The 27,924-nt window shown below is 43.8% G+C and overlaps 1 protein-coding gene across 1 annotated transcript in view; it reads right to left on the bottom strand.

The window, feature by feature from the left end:
- The window catches only part of MAP2 (microtubule associated protein 2), a 135,216-nt gene extending 107,781 nt beyond the window's left edge, over positions 1–27,435 (bottom strand). The window contains exon 1 of the mRNA XM_059820584.1: positions 27,424–27,435. The gene's annotated coding sequence lies outside the window, so the exon portion shown is untranslated. The remainder of the gene's footprint in view (positions 1–27,423) is intronic.
- Between the last annotated feature and the right edge of the window lie 489 nt (positions 27,436–27,924).

Genomic DNA, 27,924 nt, shown 5'->3' with positions numbered 1-27,924 from the left:
ACCATACAACTGCAGAGCAAAAGCTCCCAGAGGCTTTAAATCTTTTATCTTCTAAATCACCTCTAAACTGCTTATGTCCATTAGCAATCTGGAATGCACAAGTCACCTGTCATGGGGTGATGGGGAATTAAGTAAAGCAAAGTCTTTCAGTAGTCGAGAACTGGAAGTTTTTTGCTTGCTTTGCCGGGGATTTTTTGGGCATCCCCTGCCACCATTTCCTCCAGGCTTGCCTGAAGGTCTGCACCTCTGGAGTCCCGAGAAACGCCTGCTGCCACCCCCTGCACATCCCAGCCGGGCACCCCAGGGACAGCGTCTACAAACTGTTATCAGCCTAATAAGGCCACGTCACACCAGCTCAGGAGCTGCTAAGTGGGATGGCCTAGCAAACAACTTCCTTGTTCAGCTTCAGAGGTTTTGGGGAAGCCCCTGAGGTGCCAGATGCTTTTCACAAAAAGACATCCACAGACTGGACTTCAACCCTGGCGAGTGCCAGCCTGTGCCAGGGTAGAGCTCACCAGAGGAACCAGAGACCATGACCGAGACCTCACCAGGGTCTGCAGCGAGAACGCATAGTGAGAGGTGGCTTAGGAGAGAACAGGGGATGACAGCAGCCCTTGAGGACAGAATCACCACTGTCTCCCTGCTCTGGATAGACACAGTCTAACCAAGGCATCTGTCACGATTAAGTCACAGTTGTCCCAGGCCAACTGCTTGACTTGGCTGCTGAGGTGTCTTGGTAGTCAGAAAATAGCTACATGTGCCTTGGCTGTTTGACTTTGTCATTCCTCTTGAATCTCACCTCACACTCGCCATGTCAGTAGGTCAACCTAACTGCTGAGCTGTGACCTGAGTCACCTGGCACCCGGTGACATGGTCTGTCTTGCTGCCCCTCCAGCAGGGGAGACCGCCATGGACAGAGGGGTAGAGCAGACATCATGTGTGAGGAACATCTGAAATCATGGCGGTGAATGCTGCCGGGCTTTGTCTGTCAGTCAGGAAGGCTGCGCGTGGGAGAACCACTGCACAAACAGCCAGACACAACCATTAGGGACTGCACACTTCATGGAGCCACCTGTAGCAGAAGGAGACAAAGACTTGCACACGTGCATGACTTCCTATAAGTCAGTAAGAAGCACGAAAGTTTTTCCATGAGAAGTAACCATCTTTGAAAAAATTCAGCTCCTTCTCTCTCAAACAACATCTATCCCCAAATCTGAAATACAGCATCGTTTTATTTTCTGCTTGACCAACGTCAATGCTCATAAAAGTGGACTGTCTCTCCCGGGCCAGGGACTGCTGAAGCAACCACACCTGCTGCAAAATTTCTCTTAGCATGCATCTGGTTCCTGCTTTGTGGAAAAACTAGTAACCTTCTGATGACTTAAGTAAATGAGCAATGCTCCATGCCAGAGAGAATACGATACCAGGACCAGCCAGGATGAGATGTTTCCACTGTGAAACAGGACTCGCCAGCAGTCACATATTCAGCCCCAGAACACAGCGCGGTTGGCACCAGCACGTCCACATCCAGCCTTGCCCCCTTCTCCTGTTTTCCCCTCATTTCACTGTCCACCTGTCTTTTCCGTCCTCCTTGCTAAACTCTTAAGAGCAGCAAACTCAAATGACATTTGCCTAACATCAGGCATTTGCTAAGAAATGCCAGTTTCCTTAGAAGATCAGTGATGCTTATAGGACATGGGTCCCACAAGTGCCACAGTCGCATGGTCCCCAGAGGAGCGACAGTAGGAAAATTGTCCGAGGAGACTGAAGAACGATAGTTCTGCAGTCCCTAAGAACCTCAGTCCCTGAATTCCCTAAAAACAAAAGCTCTTACTTTTGTATCTAATAAAGAAAGTAAGAAAATATTGGCAAAAACTCTTCTCCCGCTCTCCAGGTTACATGAAAGCCCTTGCCTGTTTGCAGTAGAGTACAGGTGGGTTCAGCTGATAAGAATTCAAGTACAGCCATCTCACTGTATGTAGGTAAGAAATTTGTAAATATACTGATGGGATTGGGCATAGGGCTGTCATAAAACAGAATTTCGAGTTGGGGTAGAGGCTCCAAAACAGACCGTGGGTGCTTCCTGAGAGGCTGTCAAGGCCAGCTTCACATCTTCTCTCCATAACAGACATGTAAACGATTTCTAGTCACAGAGTTTAGACCATTATACTCAGCAAGTCTGTCACCCTCCGTTATACAGTTAGCAAAAAGTCTGGAGCCCAACTCGCAGCAGAAACCTCTGACTCCTCCATTCCCCAGGGACCCACAAACACCCACTCCCCAGCTCATTGACCCTCCACAGGCTCTGGGGGCTGCAGTCCCACACAGCCTCCTGCCAATTCCCCAAGTCCCCAGCCAGGCTCAATGCTAACCAGCATTAACATCACCATCTCTATAACAAGCAGGCACAAAGGGCCAGCCTCACAGCTGGGAGCAGCGAGCGCACTTCCCAGCTGTGTTTGGGGTTTGTGGGCACTTCGAACTGCATCCTGTCATTAATCCACTCTGCCTGTCTGCTCTTGTGAGAAATCCTACTTCAGTTTTAGGGCTTTTTCTGCTCAGGACGTGGGCAGCAGGGCTGGAATGAAACACTGTGCCCATAAATAAAGCTAATTACACAAGTCTTGCTGCTACCCACTTGACCAATAACTTCCCCCCCCCCCCCCTTTTTTTTTAAAATATATTTTAATTTGCTGACTCTTTTGCTTCTAAAGAAACTGTGGACTAGCCTTTCTCCATGTGCTGGTAAATGGGCAGCTATTGGAGTGGTCCCCTCACGCTATGGGGACCCTTCTCAGCTCCAGCAGCAGAAGCCCAAGCTGAGCCAGTACCCCACACCGTGAGCTGACGAGCCTTGCTGAAACATGAAGAATTCCAGCTGGGCTGAGGTGCCAGGCAAAGCAGTCACGCTGCTTCTGAAACCTGAGTTAGTGTTTCCTTATGGAGCTGCGCTGAACCAGGTGGGAATTCCCCAGGGTAGATCAGCACTGCTTGGCATGGTGTTGCACTGATCACCGATGCCCAGAGCTGGCAGGGATCGCCTTGCCAGGTCCCACAAGGTTTCTGAAATGTTTTCTCAATCCAAGCTCAAGATATCAAAAAAAACCCCACCATCACTGCATATTTCAGACTAGATAAACTGAAATGTTTCAGCTGTGCTTTACTTGTTTTTTCTCTGAGTTGAGTTTTCCTTCAGAAATTTGAGCTATTCCAAACTGAACGACTCTTTTCTCCCATTTTCAAGACATCTAAAAAAGGCATTTTAAAATCAGAAAAAGGGGGAGGAATTTTTCAGGAACTGGAAGTTTATTAAAAGTAATCCTTTCCCAAGAACAGTTTTCATTTTATGAATTGTTTTTTTCTGATTAAAGGAAAAAAAGTGTTTGATTAGAAAAACTCCATTTAGCTCAACTTCCTAAGCTTCAACATCAACTCCAAACCTAATGCTGGGAACAAGTCCTTTGTTTCTTTCCCCAAAGATATGACAGGAAAAAACGACCTGCTTTCATTTGGAAGAAGAGTTTGCTGTGAGGACTCTCTCCTGTAACATATATATTCCAACCATTTGTTTATTTGAAAATTATGTAGTTCCTGTGAAACCAAATGTTCTGTATTTAATAGCTTAAGCTTAAGTCATAAAAGCCAAATTCAGCAGACTACATGTTATTAAGAAATAGGGATCCAGATGGCTAGCAGAGGTCAAGCTCAGGCCAGCATACCCATAAAGAATACACAGTTGTGTGTCCTTATTAAAGTTTAGGGATTTAGTAAAAACAAGAGTGTTTTCCCTTTAGAGCACTCATTTCAGATAATTTTGTTTACTTTAATAAAATACCCTACATCTTTCATGGAAGTTTACAATAACTAGAAGCTGCCAGAAGCCGGAGATCACTATATTGTGGTTTCAGGAGGAACTGTTGCACCTTTTTTTCCACATAATTAAACGATAATGCTAACTTGTAACTACTTTTGTGAGAAGCCAGAAGCTGCGTCGAGGTTCCTGCATTTTGGGAAGACTTCCTGTGGCTCGAGGGTCTGCAAATCCTATAGAAATCAGTACCGCCTCCTCTTTTACAGCCATCTGCTGAGCTAAGATGAGCCTGTGACAGCGACCGCCTCTAGCTGCAGAACATTTGTCACCATTTACTGCTTCACAAAGCTCAGGTGGCCGATACTGGGTGCTGAAGTCTGTGCTTCCCGGCCACTGCGGGTAACACAGAGGAATCACCAGATGAAGCACTGCCTGCCACTGCCCACCACCTCGCCACTAACCTAAGATGGGACTTGGCTTTTAAGACCAGGAATCTGCAAATCCAAAGGCAACTTTTTGCAAATTATGGAGGTTTTGAGCATCAGCTGAGATCAGGTTAATGTGAAAGGCCTTGGTTCCAGCAATACGTTTAAGAGATGGACTGGTGAGCACTGATCTGTTGAGGCTTCACCAACTCCAGGGTGAAGCCCTGCACCTCACCATGGGCTTCACCCACAGCCGCCCCAGGGCAGGCGGGGGTCTCTGCCACGTGGATGCAGCAAGACCTGCCTCAGATCCTGTTTGGTATCGACATTGCCCAACAGTGAACTCATTAACAGCTGATAACATTGTGACATGAAAGACAAAGCAGTGAAACAGAAACCGGAGGAAGTTCAAAGGGTTCTGGTGCGCTCTCAAACCCCCATGGTATATCCCCTTCCCTCCTTTGAAAGTCCCAGTGCCAGTGACTGGACTAAATGAGACAAACACCATGAGCATCAATAGCCAGCGCTGCAGGAGGCACAGACCATACTGCCGGCCAACAAGCTCACAGTTCCCCCTTACAATTTTCTACCACCCTTCCTCTGATAATTCCCTTTATTTATGAGCAGTTCAAAAGTGTGTTTCGTTATTATACTTTAATTGGCTTATGATTAAGCAAGCAGGCAGTGCTAAGGAGATGAGAAACCATGGTGCAACACAGCAGAAAGCATTAGATGCCTTATTTGCTCCCTCAAAAAGATCTGTTTGGTGCATCTGAAAACACTTAGCAAGTGGCAAGCCAACAAGAAAAGCAGGGCAAATACAGATTTCTACCCTCTTGAAACTAAATCCCTATAAAGAAAATTATTATTCTCTCTCGGCACCACATGCTTCTGATTGTATCAAAATGCATTAAAATAACAATGCTTTTTCCTAAGCTGACCAATCTCAGGAAATTATTTACAGGCTGAAAGCTGTACTTCACTTGCTGGAGACTACATAAGCACCAGGCTGCACCGGTTATTCACAGCACCATGCTTTCTCTAACAAAAGACAACACTGATTGCAATTACTTTTACGAAGGCAGAATGAGTCAAAAATAGTGTTTTGACCTTAAGATTACGGACTTCATGGGTCACAGCAAAGCCATTAACACCGAACGCCTGTTGGAACAATTTTAAAAACAAGAATTTCATTGCCTAATTTACCTAGCGAACTTGCCTCTTTTTTTAAGAGCTACCATGTAAAACTTGGAACTTTCAAAAGAGAAGCTCATTACTCAGAAGTGCATAATAGCTTCCTTAAAACACTATGCTGTGTTATATAAGTACCTTAATAAAGATTAAAGAAAGTGACTGAAAACCAAAGGTTACTGACCCATTTGACCACAAGGGCTGCAGCCTGCTGGAACAGCAGACTTGAGGTACCTTTAGGCACAGTTTAGACCTCATGCCAAATGAGTCACACGTAGCATGGAAAGTCCTGAAGAAAACTGTTATACACAGACCAGAACTTCTGCCCACCTGGCAGGTACTCTTCTTTACATTCCTGATCCACTTTCAATTCACACATTTGAAAATGGATTCACAGATCTGGAGACAACATTATGGAGCAATAGAAAGCACATTTTCTGTTTAAAAACACTCATCTATAGCAACGAAAAACACAATAAGGAGCATCTCAATTTCTGCACTGATGCATTTGCTAACAAAATTTTTACTTTCTATTTTGATGATATTACAATTTAACCCCCTCCCCATAGCTCAAAAACTATTCCCATAAATGTAAAGAGATACTGTATCTCCTTTAAAGAAGATGATGAACCATACTGCTCAGGGATATAACATGATGCCACAAGTAAAGGCCTTACTTTCACCTCTAGAATCGTGTTCTGCCCATCACATCACGTGCAAGAGAACATGGCAACACTTGCAGTCCTCAGTCCAAAGTTCAGGGATTGCTCCTAGTCAAGCATCTGACAGGCAATGAGCTCTGCTGAGGGCAAACATCTGTGCTAGAGAAGGATAAGCAAGGTGAGTGATATATCAAAACCTCTTTAGTCAAGAGGAACAGCGAACATGGTTGTTGTGCAGAAGCAGAAAGCCCTACCATGCTCCCAAAGCCAAAATAGGGCAGCTCTTTTTGTACACATGGAAGATGCCACCAGATTCTAGCAATAGCTATTAGCCAGACAACTCCCAGTGCTGCCAGTCATTATAGCCAGGGGTTCCCTTTGTCGAGAGCAGAGAGCCACGCACTGTTAGAGAGGAGCTGCTGGAGTCTGTACAACCCTGTGCATCCTGAACTCACGATGTGTCCCATCTTGCGTGGGGAGTCAGCCCTGCACTGTGGAGCTCCCCAGGGCAGCACTAAACCAGCTCAAGCTTTTCTAGCTGTCGTCTTGTAGATCAGGACCAGGGATTAAGGGGCCCGAACTCTGAGATGATGTTTCTTTCAACCACAGGACCTGAAAGACTTCATTTTTTCAGCAGACTGCCACTGAGTTCTGTATTCCACTGTTCCCTCAGCTCTAGCCATCCGAGCAAGCGCCAACAATCTTGCAGGATCCGATCCCATTTCTTTCTAGTTTATACCTACGTGCTAAGTACATCCTTAACACACGCAGGCTTTGGCTGAGCGTGAGACCCGTAACAGTAGGGAGTGCACACACTGAGAAAAGGCATTGGTCCTTGAAGAGTTTATAGCCCAATATAGACAAAGAGACAATAGAAAAGGAAATCCCAGTTACTACCGTGTACCCGTATTTATGACACAGAGGTTCTCTGTAATAAATAAACAACTTGTAATTCAGCATCAGTGCAGACTATGTTCACATGTAACTTACAAAACAGGAAAGTTATGTGCTTTTGGTCTTCCATAACCTGTCTCCTATTTCCCAGCTGTTGCGCTATTGCCTGCTCCCTGCCTCTGATTTCTGAGGATTATCTGTGGATTCTTTTTCAAGGAAAATAGTTTAAGAACTGTGTTGTATTGTGCCCATTTTTATTTTTCTTTAAAGATTATGAATTGAGGCCAAGGAAGATAAAATGCCTTGTCTGAAAACATGCACGGGCTCTATAGCACATCAGGGAAGTGCATTTTCTGAATTTCAATCCGAGCTCTAACGAGAGAATCACCGCTCCTGCTTAGCTGAGGGCTGCAGTCTCTGTATGCAGTAAATGGATCATATGGGCCATAGGCCTGAAGTTTATCTTAAGCTCCTTTAAAAGCACTACTCATCTTTCAAGGAAAACGTGTGACCTTTTGTGACATCTCTCTGGAAGGAGCTTTCATGTCTGTTGCTCTGAGATGATTAGAAAACATTGTATTTTGAATGCAAACTAAGAAATCCCAGTGCTCCGCTGCTTCTTATTCTCAGGCATTAAGAAACAGATTTCTCTAGGTTTTGTAGGAATTGGGGAAATACATGAAAACAGGAAATGAGCAATAGAGTAGCAGGGAGCTTTGTCTGGCCCTTCCTTCCTCTTGTTGGTAGAAGTCTCACTCTTCTCATGCTGAAGGGCACCCTCCAGCCACAGATCAATCAGAAAAAGTTGCCTGGAGACTGGAGGGGGCAACAGCCAAACCGGAGGTGTGGAAGGAATGAAAAGCTTGCTCAGTCAGCTATTACCAAGTGGACAGCCACTCGTTATTCCAACCTGTCCCTCTGAACACGGACTAGGACATTTTGCTGAACAAGAGCTTCTCCACCAAAAGGAAGGAACATCTACCTCTCCATCGGACTGGTCATGATGTGGTATATTTTCTCTCTTGTGATGGATGAGGACCCAACTGGGTACAGAAGGAGAATATCTGGTAACAGATACACAGCACACATGCTCCCTCCTTTGGGGAAACGGTATCCTCAGTTCTAAGTGTGCTTTGGGGATGATGCCATAAGACTATGGGTACAGGACTGGGTTGGATCTGCCAATGAAAGGATAATACCCCATCTGGTAATGACATCACCAGATGTCAGAAAGATAAAACTGTGCCTTACTAATACAGTTGCACCTAACTTCATCACACTTGCAATTCTCTATGCTTACCTGGGCAGAACTATATCTCTGCCTAAAGAGGTATATCATCACCTGACCTGACTCAAAACAACCACAGTGACCTAAACGGCACTACTCGAGACCGTACCAGCTGAGGTCTCAAAGCAGAAGCTAGTTTAGGTAGACCTCAAAGTTTGATCACCAGAACAATACCTGGTCATGGCAGCAGAACTGCCAGTCCTCCTGGAAACTACATGGCATCGGAACCAAGCCCCCTTGAGGTTATTCAGATAGTATCAGCCTTTATTAAGGTTTCATTCCTTCAAGCCCCTTGCATCCACATGCGTAGTGCCAATTTTCTGGTGACCTCTTATTACTGAGCTGGCCCATTTCCCAGAAACCATATGCCATGTGAAGTAGCTCACCCAAATTACTCCAAACCAATTAAAACTGTTTTCAAAATGAATTGCCTCTTGGCTGAGCATATTTTCGTGAAGCTTTATTTTGCTCTCCTTATTGACGGTCATGGTCTTTTATGCCCTTGCTATACCCCAGTCATGGGGGCATTAGCCCGAAATTACTTGAGGAAAACTACAGTATTCCCTCCTGTGGCCAAAGAGCCCAGAGAAGGTGACTGCTGCAGGCTGTGCCACATCCCAGTTTAATGATGGGGATAGTGGAAGACAGGAATTGAGGCTGAGACAGAGAAGTTCAAAGGCCTCCCACCGACAACCGCTAAGTCCAGTCTGACTTACAAAGGCAAAACTACACCACAGTGCTCTTCATTCAAGAAAAGCAAAGGCATAAAGAGAGGAGAAGCTGCCACTGAATTAACACTACCAAAAATTTGTGTCTGAATTCTGTAGAGACACATGGTGTCCCAATAAAAGGCTCCACCAGAAGTAAATACGGACACAACTCATCTTGAACGTGTGTGACAGTGGGGCCATAAAGTCTGGGAAACAGAAGACAGAATTAATCTCCTGTAACCCAGTACACATGCTCAGCGTCACAAGATAAATAATCAATTTGCCTTAATTAGGCTACATCCTCCTGCTGCCATGCAACTTCTACTTGGCAACTGCACAGCTAGGTGAAATCAACGCCTTATGTATCAGTAATTACTGGATAAAAGTTTAATTTTGCTATATTCTAGTATCTCAGTGGCTCACTCTGCAAAGTTAGCCACAATATTTTCAGTTCAGATGGATATAGGAGATGGTATACTTAGTCATAGCTTCACAAGTAACAGCTTAGACAGGTGAAGAGGATTTAACCAACCAGCACAAACTTAAAGGAAACAAAGAAATGCTATAATAAAGACTGAGCACATGCTTGGTATGAAAATAACCATTTAAAGCAAGAAAATACTACTACAAAACAATTTCCTGTATTTATGTGTGCACTTGTAATAAATTTGCTTCAGCTATTTTCAGTTGTTGATTAACAATCAATGAAGAAACAGGCTCACTAACACTACTCCACGTGCCTGTTTTAATGCTGAGACTAATGGGTGCTTATATGCCTCAAGAGGTTGCAAGATGGGACTTACTCTTTTGGATAAACTGCATGTTATGAATTACTTCTTCCAATCTTACTATTCCTAAGAAAAGGTAACTGATTAAAAGAAACAAACAATCTACCCTAATCTTGCCGCCCACAGAAAAGATCTTGCAAAAGATATTTTATCACTGGAACGAATAATTGAACTATGCTGCACATGAGGCAATGCCTTGCATGGTGAGAGCTAGTGTGTGTCTTGGCTTCCAGAGATAAACTAAGAGCCACAAGGGCACAAAAGTCTTCTTTCCTATTGCAGCATATGTACACACAAAAGGGTAACTGCCTTTACATTAGGGCAACTATGACCCCACGGACCCCTCTGAGATTCAGACTTGCCTCCCTACACCTGCGTTATCAGAGGATAGCTAAGTCCCAGCTCCCCTCCTGCTATCCATAGCTGAAAGCACAGCAGCAGGAAGATGCATCTCTCCATGTCCTCCCAAGCTGCTTGCAGCCATCCCAGCCTTTACCACAGGACAGTCCTGATGAGCACAATGTGCCAATTACCTTTTTGCCCATCCAACACTATCACACCAGTCACAAAGGAAAGAGCTTATTGATTATAACTGAGCCAAAAGGATCCCCTGCTAGAAGTTGCTTCCATAACATCCCTTTTTACTAATGATTATTAATAGAAACAACTGATGGAAAATAATTTCCAAAAGTGAGATAGACAGTTTAACAGGAAATCAGCATCAACTGGCAACAGCTAAAGGAGCTCACAAGGGAGCGAAACGGGGGATATTCACTGTGGCCTGTCCTACGAATGCCATGAGTTCAAAGCTTGCATCCAACTTCCAGCATTCTCCAACAGGTGAGAAGGTGCCCAAAGGGGAACTAATAATTTCTAACATGTTCTGAAATCCTGAAACATGTACAAGAAAGCTAAGCCATCTCAAAAGTCTGCACCATTTTCACATTGTTAATTAGTCTCATTCTGTATAACACACACATCCTTGGTGGATTTATGGACAACATATGTAGGGACTTCTGCCACTGGGATTTCCATAGATGGAAAGAGTAAATAACACGCAGAAAGGAACTACACTGTAGGAAACGGCGCCCTAATTTTGATGGCATATGCTTTAATGTACTGTTTGCAACCAGTCAATAAAACCACACAAATCTGTTTGAATATGGAAATGAAAGCATTTCAAAGCAAGTTTAATTTTTAAGGTTGAGCCCACACAGCCGCATGTGTTGCTATTAAACCACTCAGAAGACATATAATTTATTTTAAACAGTCTTTTAAACAGTATTTCCCCCCACCATTCTTACCTTTAAACATTCAGCTAAGTCCATCACAATTACTGCCTACATATTCGTTATAATTATGTAGATACGTGAATCAAAACATCTTCATTTGTATAAGCATAGCACATGCCTAAATACCTCCTCATTCACACCACAACTACAACTACATCTTAACCAGCAATGTATGGGATGTCATTGTACCAATTTACTCTAAAGATGACCAACCAAGAAACAGACACGACCAGCAAAATGCAGGTGGTTTAGAGCTTTTTAGAGCTAAGGGTTGTATTATAAGTGTATCCATAGCAGCCATGAGCATTTTAGAGGAAATGGCAATTTGGGAACCAAAGCGAGCCAAAGCTCTACCAGCTCACCACGAGTGAGTAACTAAAAGGTATATTTTAGTAGTTAATATTAAACAATAAATTCTCCCATTCTGCCAACATCATTAACGTTATTCTTCAGCATAATGACAGCCTCTGGCAAAAGACTCTACAAGTGACAATTCCAATTAACTTTCCTCATCTTTATCTCACAGGTCACCTGTTAAAAAATGCATGTTTACTCCATCTTCTCCCAGAACAAGACTGACTGCAGCAGAGGTGAAGTGTTCTTCTAAGTCAAGTAGGTCATGCCATCTCAGCTCCACTTCGCACAAGTCACTCTGCATGTTGTGCAAGCTGCCGTTTGACATCCCTTCCTCCCCGGCTTCCAGGGGCTGCCTTATGCCCTGCAGACAGGCTGCCTCTCTGTCCCTTAGCAGTGAAAGGGAACCCAAAGAGCCATTGTCTTCACCTGCAGACCTCAGCAAAAAAAGCCCCCACTAGCAAGAGCTGCCTTTCTCATGCCAGTGTCTAAACTAGCCCAGTGCGCTCTCCTCACTGATTAAAGCAGCTCCTTAGGGGCCCAATCCAAAGCCCATTGAAGCCAGTAAAAGTTTCTACTTTAGTTTCAGTAGGCTTTGGATCAAGTCCTGTTGATACCATCGTATGCTTCCTACAAGATACACAAGAGGAAGAAGGAGAGAACCTGTTTTAGTTTAACCTTGTGTTCCCCTGACCTTAAGGGAAGAGTGCTCAAAAGGATCATTCTGTTATATCAGCAGCGCCTAGTACCTAAGCGATGATCTCAGGAATCCATCACAAGCTGATTTCATAGCTGTGGTGCGAGGTGCAATGACAGCAACCAGCTGAAGAGACCCAGTGGGAACATGGGGTATATCCTCACAGTAAGCAGGTCTGATTCCCTCTTGGATGCAGTCATGCACAGAGGCCATTTCTAGGAGCTGAGTATTTGCCCCTGTGGACATCACCTCCAGTCCCTATCCCTCTTCCCAGGGAGAGAGTTCTCTCTCCCAAAAGGCAAAAGGCAACCCCTGACCTTAAGGGAAGAGTGCTCAAAAGGATCATTCTGTTATATCAGCAGCGCCTAGTACCTAAGCGATGATCTCAGGAATCCATCACAAGCTGATTTCATAGCTGTGGTGCGAGGTGCAATGACAGCAACCAGCTGAAGAGACCCAGTGGGAACATGGGGTATATCCTCACAGTAAGCAGGTCTGATTCCCTCTTGGATGCAGTCATGCACAGAGGCCATTTCTAGGAGCTGAGTATTTGCCCCTGTGGACATCACCTCCAGTCCCTATCCCTCTTCCCAGGGAGAGAGTTCTCTCTCCCAAAAGGCAAAAGGCAACTCACACGTCAAAGCTAAGACCACACAGACCATTGTATGAGTGATATGATACCAAACAAGAGAGCCCACTTAACATCAAAATCTCTGCAGATCTAAGAGCCAGATAGATTGAAAAGAAGAAGAGGGACACGGTACCAGAACGAAGGAAACTTCAGAGTATCTTAGAGCATATAACAAAGAAAATGCACATTTGTTTAATTATCCATAGTCCCTTAATGCATGTATGGGTCAAATGGTACAGTTTCTCCGTGCAGACAAGCCTACAAGAGCTAACTGCACACACACATACGTAAACTCACCCCATGCTGTGGTGAGGTTAGATGATTCAAGAAAGAGGACAAACAGCAGGAAGGTGAAGCTGCATATTAAAGTGCTAAGATCAGTTGTTAGATCTCAAGTCTCTGAGGGAGTGCAGAAAACAGTAGTATGGAGTTCATTGCCTTCAGTCCAGAAGCATTTCTCTTTTTTCTTCAGTATCAACCAAATGGATCTTTATTAGGCCAGGGAACAACTAAACCCAGGCCTTGTGACAGCTCTGCCTTGACACAATCAAATAGGATTCAGCCTTGAAGTGGCTTTCCTGGCAGTTTCAAGATCCAAGGTACCTGCTGGAGTTTCATGTAACAGATGCCATGCAATACACCTTTGGCCCCAATACCAAGTTTTACATAGGGTGATTTTTAGGCAGTTAAAATGTTCTTTTCTGGTGTCTTAAATGTCACAGTGAAAGCATTCGCCATTTTTGCTTATACAAGCACTTGCTAGGCTACTGCCCTCACATGCTATGGACTGCAGTGTTTTGTTTGCTCCAAAAAACAAAGCACCGTCACTTAGCTCTTCGCACTTACCCCCATCAATGGCACATTCTCACAGCAATGCCTTCAACCTGCGAATTCCCTGGGAGGACTGCAATCCTTTTGCAAGATCTAGGTCCAATCTTGGCAAGTGACTGACCTAGTCACTCTAGTTTCAAGGTAGTATAGGGCATGTACAGGCTTTAGATAATTACATAAATGCATATATTTTATGTGTCTACCTCATAGCCTCCAGGTAGGTGAAGGTTTTGGGGTTTTCCACAAATTTTCTAGGTAAGAAAGCTGACTAATGTAGTCAGGTGTGAAGGCAGGAATTAAATGCCTCATCCCAAGTTACAGAGCAATTAGTGAAAGATCTAGGAGAAAACTGCCTTCACACAAGCAATTTTGTGTAACAGCATCTATGGAACTCTTACGTTAAGCACTATAGAGTTGCCCCATCACATGAGCTACTTAAAGTTTGTGGATTGCTCCTTCATCTCTGTCCTCTTCCTCTCCCCCTCCCAGAAACCGCAACTGATACCAGGTAAGCAGGATGAAATCACTGGGGCTTGCAAGGATCATCAGTTGCATGACTGGAGCCTAAAAAGACAAAAAACAGATCTGGAACACTAAAGTGGGGAAAATCCTAAAGGCAAGATGACCTGAGCAGTAGTCGGCAAACACGCAATTGCTGCTGGACAAACTCTAAGCGCCCGCAGGCACCCAACCCAGAAAATGCGGTGGCAGGCTCCCATAGCAGTACTGTGATCAATGTGCTGCAAAAGCCCTGGGAACGCCCATCTTCCCGACCAGTACATTTTACCTATACAGTACAATGTGCTGGAGGGTGGAAAAGAGTAAAGTCTTTTACCTGAAGGTGTTTATTTCCTTTAATCCATTTTTTTACCCTCTAAGGGTAGTAATTGTTCCATTGCTTTGAACTTAAAAATCAGAGACAGTGAAGCGTACTTAGTGACTAAGAATATATTTTCATACGTGCAATGTTGTTGTGCCTCAGTGTCCCCACAGCAGTTTCTCAGCTCTCAAACTGTTTTATTAAGTGTGCCTAACCATCTGCAATTACTCACATTTTCTTTTACAATGGTCTGCCTGCTTCATAGTTGCTCCTTAGTTTTGCTTAAGTAAGACTGCAGCAGTCCCACAGTCCCTCCTCCTGTCCTGAATGCAAATGATGCTCAGGGTTGTTAGTGCAGGAGGGATGAAGGTTCATTTTCTACAAATGGTTACTCACTGCAGCAGAACAATACCAAAAGCACACTAACAGCCAGTCTCAACAGGAATTCAAAACAGAAAAGGATCTTTTTCTTCCCGTCCCTCCTCCACCACCTTTCTTTTTGGTTGGTTGCTTTGTTTTTTCAAGACACTCGCTCCTGCTTAAACTTTGCAAATACATGCTGCCTCTCAAGCAGCCACCTCCCTGCAAGGGACCCTTGACATGCTATAGCTGTGACCAGGAGCACCAAAAGGAAATACTTCCTTGGTCACATTGATCAGCTTGGGGAGATGCCAATTACTACCACCACCACCGTCTCAACAGCCCAGGCACAGCACTCAATAACAACATCTCCTTTAGGATATATTAAGAATGAATATAAGCAGTGCTTATTGGGGCACCTCAAACCTTTTCTGGAAGCTCAACAGGTATCTACAGGACACAGACTGGAAAGTGGCAAAAAGAGACCAACACATAACAGCAAAGACCTCAAAATTCCGTTGTTTACTAACCCGCTCATGCACCAACCACCTCCCAACTTTCACCTCCAGTGAAGGAAGCAAGGTCCTGAGAGTGTTGCCACACTTCACATGCTAGAGGACTCAGCCCTTCCCATAAGCCTGTCAGCGCAGAAAGCTGTATGGGATTTTGCTATAGAGTGATCTATGACACTGTTCAATTTTTAATTCACAGATGTGCACTGACAAGCAGCAGGCTGTCTTCAGTGCTCAAGGACAATTCTATAGTCTCTGGTCTCTGCAAAACCGCGGGGCTACCCTGCAGCTCTCAGGAGCACAACAGTGGGAGGATGCCTCCAACAGCAGCGGGGGGACCCTGAACTCACACGGGATTAACGTCTGCCGGGATGACAAAGACCTTCAGGAATCTTCCAGAATATTCCTGCTTTCTTGCGCTTACTAAAATTCTCATAACTTGGGCAGTTTGACAAAGGGAATTTCACTTGGGCACTTCAGTGTTTGTAGCCCTTCAAAAGTCTTTATTGCTGATGTTGAGAACACCTGGACAAAATAGATCAATAAAACATGAACTGCGGACCAACTCCTATTCCCACCCGCATGCAGTGCTGCAGACCTTCTGCAGCTGCTGCACAGAACCAGCTTTGGACTTGGTCCAGAGATGCAAAGACCTTCAGTCTGCTCAACACTGCCACGCAGATAGCAGAACCAGCCACCGGCTTATGAATCAGTACTACCTCCTGACAGCAGGTAAGCAGACTGACTTGGATACGAACTGGCACGACGAACAGTGTCTGCAGTACGCTACACATTTGCCATTACATTTTTATTACTTTTAGCCCACTGTAAAACTCCTTCAAACCTCTCAACTCTAGCTAGCAAAATTTTTACAGAGTTCCCTGAAGCATCTTCCATGTCCAACACTTGTTCTTCTCCAAACCTTGCATTTATTTCCCTCCTAATATATTAAATCATAAAACGTATTCAATGCTTAATGCTCCAGCTACTGTTTATATGGCTACTATCTTCTGCTTAAAGCAAAGCGCCCTGTTGAAGTGCAGTGATTAAACAGGATGATAAATGCCGCAGTAAGGCCCCTGCTATCAATCACATTTCTTGCGTAGAAAGGCACTCATGCCAAAAAGGGCGGGGGGAAAGGCTCATTTACCGCTATTGTAGTAAGATCATTTTCTGTTAAGAAAAGTGGCAGCTCCTTTATCCAACAATGAATGCAGACTGACCAGCAGTTTAGAGACCTAGTAATATATGGTTAAAGATTATAAACCACAGTTATCCCATGTGAAAGAGGACAGATGGCAGCCACACAATAGCCATCAAGTCTACTTAAACAGATAAGTACTATTTCTACGCCCACCCCAGCTCTAGACATGTGCTGATTCAAAGACCGGCTCTCGTCGCATGGAGCCCTCTAACCCAAAACAGGTGCAGAGGTCACGGTTTTTTCTTCCATGCTCTCATTTACAAATTTGCCTGTTCTCTCCATCAAGCACAAAATAAGAAAAGCCCACGACAGATGCTCCTGCGCAGCAGCGATAAGCTACACTTCTGTGCCTTGCAAACATGTGTGCCGGACCCCGGGACAAAGCAGCACAGCTCTGGGAAAGGCAGAGGAGCACTGCATCGGAAACGCAGCGGCCAGCCTGGCAAGCCCCGCGTTTCATCAGATTTCTGGGCCTCGTCCGGGACAAGCTGCCATGGATCGCAGACGGCTGCACAAGTGATGCCCGTTTCACTTCAGAGATGCAGGCCGTCCCCAGGCAGACTTTCTCTACAGACAAGAGAGAACCAGTGACAGATACAGGAGAAAAGGAACAGAAAACCACCAGCATCAGCTGGGGCAGCCAGAGCGAGCAAGCTACAGTGAATTTTGAATTACATGGATTGGTGAAAGACTTAATTCCACTAAGCAGACAAAGGCCTGAGATCCAAGGCCAATTTCTGCTATGGGGAGCATTTTACCAAAAGCAAAAGGTGCTCACGAGCCTGAGAAACCAGGAGCCAGAGACAAGAGGAAAAGCCAGAGGGGAGGCATTAGGGCGCTGGTGAGACAGACCATCTCAGCAAGTTTCTTTGAAGTCCGATGGACCCTTCCCACCCAGACACTGCAAGACTGAGGCATTTAGTATTGCAAGGATTACTGCAGCCTATGGGCTTAACCTTGCTACAGCAAACCTGCAGAGAGACGGAGTGCCACTGTCTTTCTGCTGCAAGGTGGTCTATCAGCCGCAGCCTGGCAAGTCAGCACTTCAGGCATGGCCAGCAGCTATGGCTTCTTGCAGGGGCCGAGCGCCCCTGCTTCCCACCTGACTGACATGCTGCACTACTTCATCTTTATACACGCCCGTCTTCTGATGATCTCTGCAAGCAGCATTGCTGGGAAATGAAAATGCTCTGGCTTCAGTTCTCAAACACTCATGGCTGTAAATCCTCAAAGGCCTTTTTAAGCTCTGTCATAACATACGACTTTCTTTCCCATGACATAGTTTATTATACAACTATTTCTTTCCCTTGTTTCAAGAGGAAAGGGAGCATAACTGCAAGGAAGCATATTAGCACTGGAACATGAATTGAATCCAAAAGTGATAATTTTTTTTTGGCAGAACACATATGAGCAGTTTTGACCCCTCATTACATTTAGTAAACTATACAACCAGAAGTACAGGTGGAAAGGAGATGCTCACACCTGTGACTAGCCTTCACTAGCAGCCTAGCCTAAGGCTTTTCAAGTCAAGTCAACTCCACAGATGGTGGATTAGGCCCAGTAAGAGTATTTTTTAAATGATTCTATCAATTTTACTTCAGTAACAGTATTTCAGAAGACATAATCTTTTTCCTTAATGAGACAGAAGTAAATGTCTCACCTTTGAGAGACGTCAAAAGCTCAAAAAAAAAGGCCCAAAAACTTGGCTTTTGTAAACTGAGTGAAATTCTGGGTGAGTGAAAGAAGGTACACTCCTTTTTTTCCCCCCTAGCATTATAGATTTAAAATCTACTCTTCTGTATTATATATGATTATACACACATATATACACAGGGCAAATTCATATTTGGTTACTGAAAGAAGCTGATTAGCTCCAGGAATTAGTTTGTCCACAGTACTTTATTCCAACAGACCTCAAAAATAATCCTAACTCCAGCACTCCTTCACTGATACTAGGAAGAAGAGTTTGTTCTGGTATTTCTCCTGCCTGTTTGGATACTGCAGAAAGGCATTTAATGGGTCAAGACAGTGTTATTACAAAGGCTCCTCCTAATAAAGAGAGCTTTGGAAAATGTAAATGCAAACACTAACAAAATGTAAGTGCAATGCAATGCTTGGACTGTACCTCCTTTCCCGTATCCTGCTGCTTTTCTCCATTTTTAATTATAGGTTGGTATTTCAGGGGGAAAAAAAATCACAAATCTTTTGGAAAGCTGACACCATAGCTGAATATTCATGCTTGCCATGCTGGGCACAGATTAACCTTTAACACATGAAGAACAAAAAAATAAGGTTTGGGTTGCACAGCCGAGAAGTATTTTGTAGTGCAGTTGTGATGGTATCAAACTGCAATCCAAAAGGTAACTGAGGTGGCTCCAGTGCTCGAGATGTCTCTGGAGCAAAACCACAGTCATCTGCCAAGTTGCCTGTAAAGGATATCGCAATAGCCTTGAGCCTCCACGAGCCCTGGTTTAAACATAATCAGCAGATGGTGGAGGGATTTCCCCCCACCCCAGATCACCTTACAACTGGAAGAGGAAAAAATAAAAAAAGAAAGAAAAAAAGGACAAGACAGACAGTCTCATTGCTACAGCTCTCAAATGGGTGTCAGGAGAAGAGCTCCTCAGGCTCCGGTCATGTTCAGGAGTGCTGCACGATCTTTAGCAAAAGACGCAATTGCCTCATTTCTCCCTGCGCAGGAAGGCTGGTGTCCCAGCCCTGGAGTGATACAGCTGGCAGCAGTAACGGTGGCCTTCATACACACAGTGAAGAACAATGTCACCAGCATGGAGACAGCAGAATCAGGAAGCACCTCTCGTACCCAAAGGCGTATAGAATGGTTGCGCAGTGAAACTGCAGCAGTACAACTGCGCAGAGCCTTCTTCCTGGAGGATCTTGACCTGCACCTGGGCTGCCTGGCTGCCAAGCACAAAGTCCCAGGAGCAGGAGTTGTTACACTTAATGCACCCTTCTGCTGTTGTTCCCTGCATTCAATATGCTAAATAAAATTAAACACATTGCATTTCCTGCAAAAATACATGAACAAGGAGTGACAGCACACAAAAAAGAGGCAGGGCCTAAGCGTTGGGGGAACTGTAAGTACCACTCTGAGGGTGAAACAGTTAGAGGACAAGAACATTGAAAGTAACAGGATTCCACCATAATAACAATATGCTCACTCAAAAACTCTCAAGAATCCTTCCTAGCCAGTCCCACTGTACTCAGGGCCATACAGCCACATCATACTACAAGGTATATGAAGATCAAAATCTCCGACTACCCTGCTCCTTACACCCTCCCTTGGCAAACACGACTCTGAGGGCACACAGCAGACTGAGTGGGGACCAGTGAGATGCGCAACAGTTCAGAATGACACTCTCTTAATCTCCTTTTCTCTGTGATACAGCCATGAAGAACTTACCTTTTTTTTTTTTAATTCAAGTATTCTTTAGTGAGTTCTTTCAGGGAATTATTCTTGGTTTGTATACTGTTTGCAAGCCACATGGATGCGGTACTTGTGCCACGGAGCATTGTTTCCATCCCTTCTGTTCTATAATTAATGACTAAAGTGCTCAAGTTTCCTGCTTGTAAGTAATGCACACAATGGTATTTAAAGTTTTTATGTACACTGGCTAGTTATACAATTGTAAAACTACTTTTAGTAGTTGTATACATCAGTCTTGAACTTACCTTTTCATAATTGCTTCCACAAGTGTTCGCTGAAAGACATTTTTACTAATGGACACTAAATACAATAAACCTAAGAATATGCACATTCATTTCAATACTCAAAGGCATTTTGTAGCAAAGATTGCTGCAGTAAGCAATTCTGTCCCTGCCGTTATAAATACTGCTGTTCTTATCATCCATTACGCAACACCACTGCCACAAATAATAGCCAATGCTTATTTTAATGATTATTAATATGCTTAGTTGTATTGCAGCACTACTTGGTGGCAACTTTCCAAGGAAGAGGATTCAATTCTCCTAGGCACTGCACATCCACCAAGGAGAAGCCAGGCTCCTGCTCGGGGGACATCAACAGCAGCTCTGAGTACAGTGGGCCTAAAACACCAGGCGCTGAAAGGACAAACCTCTGCATATCCCAGTGGGTTTTGAAAAGAGACGGAGGCCCCTTTGCTACATGTATAGAACTATGGGGTGAGGGGGGAATCACAAAGTTTTATTGTCTCAGATTTCCATCTTCTCTGAGGGCATTCAGCACATTACTGAGCATCCCAATTTGTTGCTTTAACTTCTATCTTATCATGACTATGAAAAAAAATATTATCAGTGTAATCTTGACTCATCCTTTGGCATCTAATTCCTTTAGTTTTATCATCATGTTGCTAAACCCAAGAAAAAGATTACTCAACTGTTGTCTTGTCCTTTAGAGATTCAGTGCATACAGTGTAGGAGCTGCACGCTGGCTCTAGCGGAGCATGTGTTCTGAGCGAGGAGCTCACCGCACAGCACATTCAGCTGCAGTTCGTTTCACTTAAAAATAAAGCATGCACATTTCAGATTTCCTATAAACTTTAGAAAGTGACAACATCAACTGTCAGACTACACTCGACTTTGCAGTATGTCATCAGGGCAGGGGATCTGCCCTCACTGGACAGCTGATCCTGAGAGCGGCTGAGCACCGCTGCGGCTGGCCAGGATTACACCCTGCTGTAGCACCAGGATGAGGCCTGGCAACGCAGACTTGCTGGCATACACTTAAACTGCAGCAGTAACTAAGCCCTGATTTACCATCAAGTTATCAGTACAGGTTATCAGCCATCTTGAATCATCGTAAACTTGGTTTACACTGCATTAAGTCAATACGGAGGGCCCTAATGCCAATCCATCAGCCGGGCCACCGCAACCACATTAAGGAGTGCTAAGAAGGGTTTTGGACTGATGCAAGTAAATGTACCCTTAAACAGATTTCAGTTAAACTGCTGCAACTATGGAAATCCTAAAGCAGGTAGTTCTGTTCTAAATTATTAAATGTTACTGGGTTTGTCTCTTCTCTGACCCCAGTCAGAGACCACTTCAGGTGGACTGTGACCGCAGACTGGATTTTTATGCCTTTGCTTTCAGACAGAAATGAAAGCAAGCTGGAGCTGCCAGTGAGATTGCTTCCCTGGGTGCTCAGGGCTGGATACAAAGGAAGGAAAGTGCAGCAATGCCAATTCCCAACAGAGCAGCCTGGTTTTCAGGGCTAGAGCGTCCGAAGGCAGAACCTGATTGATCTCCAGATCCTTATGTTTCCTGCTCCTGCTCCCCTTTCTCCCTGATGTCTCAAACATCTAAAAAAAATAGGAGAATTTGGAAAATCCACACTGGCAACAGCGGCTTCTAACCCTGTGAAACTCCCCGTATTATCTTGACACACAGAAATGACAATACAACACTAACAGTCCTCCCGACATTCACAGAGGATGTAAAATACAGTTGCAAGAGAGTAGCAGGCACTAGCCCATGTGTTACTGCCAGAAGTACATGTGGGGCCTGACAACACACTGACTGACACTACTGCCTCACAGCATAGGGTTATAATGAGTAGGCAAACAGTGCTCCTACAGAGCAGAACTAGGTGCCTTCCCCAGTACAAAAATGAGACGCCAGTGTAGCACGATTTCCTCTCTGTTGTACTACCTATGCAGTGGACTGCGCTGCCCTGTACAGGAAGTCGGCAGAGATTTGTTGAGGAACTTTTCACAGAGATGTGTTGTGGATTTGTTCCCACCTCCATAACTCAAACACCTGAAACAAGGAAGGGGAGGATGTGCCGCATGTAAGTCCCAGAGTTGTCACACGTACCCTTCTCTCCCCAGCCCAATTCAGGGCCTACGGATTCCACCATAAGATGAAGTTTTTCAGTATTAAATGCTACGCTGCTGGGCAGCACAGTGCTCAGGTCCCTTTTGGCACATGGATGGAAGCAATTTAGGAAACACAGAGAGACAGGCAACTGGACGACACCCGGGAGTTTTATACTGGCATTTAAATATGTGTGATTTCTGTGATCTCTCCCTCACTGCTCTCTATTCCTGTCTCCAGCAGTCATGAACCTCTTCCCCTTGATGATGAAAAGGCTAAAGAAAGGCACTTTCTTAAATGTGACTCATTTTCTGTTAGCCAATTAAGGCATACATTTGCATTTTTAAGAGCAAATACACACACAAAGTAAGAAAAAGAAAAGATGAACCCAATCTACTAACAACACATACTGAAAAATCACCTTATCGCAAGAACCAGGATGACTCAGAAAACAAATGTAAATAGCTTCTGTGATTTAGCACTGACTGACACCCAATGTATTAAAATAAATTGCCCATGATTTCTCGCAAGCTCCATGCTAATGCGCTCCATAAAATGTCAGTGAAAATGCAGCAGCGCGTAACTATCTAGAGGCTTCACCTGGTGGCAAATAGTACAATGAATTGTCCCCTGACCAGGACAGGGAAAAAAAGTTAATCTGCATCTCCAACCTTTCAGGGAACATTGCAGGTTTGTAAAGCATGAGTCAGCAGCATTGCTTCTATGGAGGTTTTTTCCCTAGTATGCTCCTGGCGATAGAGTCTCTTCCGGCTTTCCCAGCTTTGTTATGCCAGCTTAAGTGTCCGTCAGGAAATAGCCACCTTTTGTATAAAATGGGACAGGTGAATTGATTGCCATTTATTCATTATCACGTTAAAAGCCACTGTAGACCTATATGATCACAATGTAATTCTATACAGCAAAGAGCTCCACAGGAAGAAAGAGTTAAGTTGATGGGTGAAGGCAGGAGAAATCCAGTATTTTACTAAATGACTTCTAACTGTTTTATCGGTACTGCTACTACAGTAATACCACAACCCCTTTTGTTACTACAGCCAGGACAAAAGCCACCACACTAAGTGTCATGATCAAATCTCGCACATATGCAGCTTCCTCTAACCAAGGTTCTCAACAATTTTAAAACTTGATGAATACCCCTTACTGAGGAATATATTGGCATTTCTTTGTCTGTCGTACAGTCAAAGAAAATAAGGAAGAGAAGGAAGGCACAAGCTTTCAGAAATGAACCTGGCAGCTTACAGCCCTTCACAGGAACTACAGGCCTGCACCTAATCGCTTCTTCCTCCAGTTGAGACCATCTGAACTGAGCTTCATCCTCCATTGCATTTCTGCACTTTGATGGTTATTTTCTTGACAGGTTATACCAGGTCCTTCCTGAAGTTATTAAACCAAACTTCTGCTAACTGTCTAACTGTCCCTGACTCTTAATATTTAAATACAGCTTGACAGAGAGTGAAGGACAGAAATGTATTATCTTCCTAGAAATGAAAAACAAAGCAGAAATGAGTCCTCCCTTCCACCAAGTGAAGAACACACTGACATAACCTCACCACCTGCTGCCTCTGATCTTCCAGCCGGGCAGTACACGCACACGATGGCCAGCCAGCACCCCGGAGCAGCTCTAGCACACGCCGTGTCCTGCCCAGCTGACAGCACAGGGCCACAGAGAAACTGGGGTACTCTGGCGCAAAGGTAATAGAAGGTGTGGTAGAGGAGGAGGGGCACAAAAGATGTAAACCCATAAGAAAACAACTTTCATCAGGGCCACAATACATTAGCTCCAGTCTGACCCACAGAAAACCAGTTTTATGTGGATTACATTTTGCCCAGCTAATTTGGGTGCATTGACCGGTTTCAGTCTGCTTTGGTGCAGAAGCAGAGATAACTGTCTTCCTACAAGTCACATGACAACAGACATCCAAGTAGAAGAGACAGACCCTGCAAGTGAACCCCCTCAATGTCCCAACTGAAAGGAAAGCCATAACAAACGACCCTTATTTGCCACTGAAAAATTTGCCTAGGAGATAGTCTTTCTAATCGGTAAAACAGCAGGAAAATCTTCCCTGAGAATTCTTCATCAAGCACAAGACATAAATCAGCAGGTAAGTCAGCACCATTAATTCTGATGCTCAAAAAAAAATACTTGTTTCATGTAATCATAGGACAAGACAACATTAATACTGGTGTTCTAACCCTAACCCGAGCAAGGAAACCAAGGGTGTTGAGACCCAGCCTAGAGCAGCCGTAAAGCAAAACTCCTCCTTACCTCCATCGCACGTGCTAGGAGAGGGCCGTCTAACAAGTGGGGTTAAAGAACGGATGACGATCTCAGGACGGAGGCAGACACGGGGGCCCAAGCTCGTTCTCGATGCTGCTCCCTGCGAGAGAGCCGTGCGGACGAACTGACACAACGCGTTGCTTCTGAATGCCTTTGGCGCGTTTGGTCACCGTGTCATTTGTTTAAACGAAGGCGAGTGCCAAACATCACGTCATTCTGGGTGCATGCCCTGGAGTCCACAAACTGTAATCTAACACACCTCATTGCCACTGCATGCTCTGGCTTCTGTTGCCTTTTTGTATCAGCTAAAAAAATGTTTTTCTTTTGATATTCCAAGCCATCTTATGCTACCCCTGTGGCCACAGGATTTTTAAATCCTGTCAATCTAGAATTAATTCTTTCCTTACAGACTAAGTGCCCCTTACCTCTACTTCAAGAAAACTATATTGTTTGAAATAATTTCCATTTTTGCCAGAAGGAACTATTTGTAACGTAAATCTTAAAAACCCAGATCAAAGGAGGTGAAAATGACTGATAAATCAGAGGTGTAAGAAATGTATATGTATGATTTATTTAAAAAATAACAACAGAAAAATCCAGTTTCCTCACCAACTCTTATTTATTTACAAATAGCTGACACCCTTTCTTTGTTTTTAGGAGACCACAGAGGACTGATAAGATGCTGTGCACTGGAGATAAGAGACATTTCCATAGGAGATGGAAACCATTCATCCAAGGGGATCACATTGTCAACAAATTTGACTCATTATCCACAGATCCTGTAAAAACTAGGCAGTTCTACTCATCTGCTAACAATGCCATCACTTCTATTTGTGACAGATCCTTCCTTTCCCCTTCTCCAATGCTGCAGCAAAACCCTGGATTTTGACATCAAGCCCAGCAAGCAGCATTAGTCCTTGAGACAGAGTTTGCAAAACATTAATGAAATCAGAATGAGACTGCAGTTTGGCTTGTTGCCCTTGGATAATGGAAGTGAAATTAAAAGTAGAGGGAAGAGAAGGGACTTGCTCATAGCTAAAAACAGATCACTGAATACATTTTTTCAAGAATTAAAGCATTTTATACACTATTTACTTCAGGTTTTTCTATTTCAATGAGTCTAGTGATAATTGATACCAGGAGGAAATAATATTAAAAGCAACTAGGAAAACCTAACAAGTAAAGCATTCCTTTGAAGAATTTTATTTAGCCAGGAAAACCTATTAGGTAAGAAGCCTTCTGCCAAAGAAAGAAAAAATACAAAGGCCAAGAGGACAGAAAGATGTGTAGAAAAGGAAAATGAGGAATAGAATCATACATAAGAAAAACAGGATAAAGAACACCCTGAAGAATTCACAAATGCTTTCCCCCAGGAAACAGCACCCATCAATCAGCCCTAGTAACTTATTGCAATGAAATTGATTATTCATCACATTCCAGAGGGATGCATTGCTGCTAGCAGTGGCCCACATCTTTGCCAGTGCGGACGTTCTGGCTTGGGGTTCCTGCCTGAGGACCCAACCTGGACATTTCAGGAGACCAGGCTTTCTCACAGAGTTATCATTATTCCTCACTTACCCAGGCTAGAAACATAACTGCCTTTCCTTAAGAATTTCTCACCTTTTTTGTTCTGGTTTTCAAAAAGCACCCTGAAACTTCAGACTAAAGACACATGCAGATGTTGACTGCTGCCCTACAAACACACATATTTCCTCCAGGTCTAAATGCAGAGCTAAGAAGCATGATCAGCTGTAGGACACCTGGGAAGAACAACACATGATAAAGCCTAGTTTGGAAAGTATTGGGTGAGAACTAGCACCTGAGAAATTAATGCGAGATGGATATACCTTTGCCTCTCTCCATCAAGGTGGAGAGAGCAGATTTTCAATCCTGCCTAGATTTTCTTTTCTTTTTTTTTTTTCTTTCTTTTTTTTAAGGGCACAGTCCCCACTGCAAATCCATGACATCTGTATTCCTTAACCACTTGACACATCTGAAAGTTCAATACAAAGAAAGTTGCTTAATGTTCTTTATTCTGCAAGGTTTTAGCTCACTGTTTCCTTTACAGCATCAAGGGGTTAAAGCAACCAAAGCCAAAAGGTATTAGGGGGAAGAGGATAATAAACTACTTCTCTTGGGAACTAGCAATGACGCTGTCAAAAAAGCCCGGTCTGTTTGCTTCATTTTGATACGTAGAAATAATTTCTGAAGTGCCAGTGACATGTCAAAAAGCCATGAGACAGATGCTCTCCCAGCACCGCCCCGCCCTGCCAGGCTACTGAAACGCTGTGCATAAAAACCCCGAGCTGAAACACATGCGGTTTTTGGCAGCAGTGAACAGGTTAAAAGAAGTTTCCCTCCTCCATGAAAGCGATACAGCATGAAACCACCACCATGCTTTCTGCTGTGTGCTGTAATAGATTGTACCTGCTCTGAGCAAGCCAGTGAGTTTAACCCTGTTCTTGCTGATGCTGAAATCAATATTAAGATGACCCCACATCTGATATGACTGGAGGCAGTTTTGCACCCTCGCTATAATAACCCAAGACAATAGACAAGCACCCAGGTTTCTATCTCGCCCTTTGGTAGCTGCAGCTGAAAGGACTAATTAAATAGCTAAGAGCATATGTGTACACACCACAAATAACTTCACAGTGCCTGCCAAAACAATTTGAAAATCTATGCAAAGCTGCAACAAAACATAGTTTAACAAAATGAAGAATAACAACTATTGTTTAAATAAAAAAAAAAAACAAACAAAAAAGCCCAAAGAACAGCCCACACCCTATATCACATTTATTCCCACATTCTCAAAATCCCATTCAAATACAGAGGTGCCCTACCTTTTCAATCTCTGAACAAGCAGATTCCAATCACTGCGTCGTGTCCAAGGCTATGTACTGAAGAATCTGTTAATATAAAACAAAGGTGGGGGAGAAAAACTGAAAATACTTAAATTTTGCTGAAAAACAGTTTTCAGCTATGAGAAAAGTTGTTTTTCTTTCTATTATACAAAGACACAGATGCATAAACATATCCATACAAGTATGTGTGTATGAAGGTGTGTGTGCATATAATATACATTATGTATGCATCAAATACATTTATAAACAAAACCACAGATGTTTATTACATATACATTTCAATTCATCCAGTGTGCACTGCTACAGAATTTAATCTACAGCAGACTAAATCCAAAAAGCTACAGCATAAAGGTATAACTCTTAAATCCTCAACAAGCAAACAAAGCTGACATTTTTAAAATAAAATCATTACCAGCTCATATGCTGCCATACCACAAAAGCCTATCCTTAAATAACTGCTGCATAATCATTCTCCTGGAG

The sequence above is a fragment of the Gavia stellata genome, chromosome 8, assembly GCF_030936135.1.
Source record: "Gavia stellata isolate bGavSte3 chromosome 8, bGavSte3.hap2, whole genome shotgun sequence".
Lineage (NCBI taxonomy): Eukaryota > Metazoa > Chordata > Aves > Gaviiformes > Gaviidae > Gavia > Gavia stellata.
This window is presented reverse-complemented; position numbering and strand designations above follow the sequence as displayed.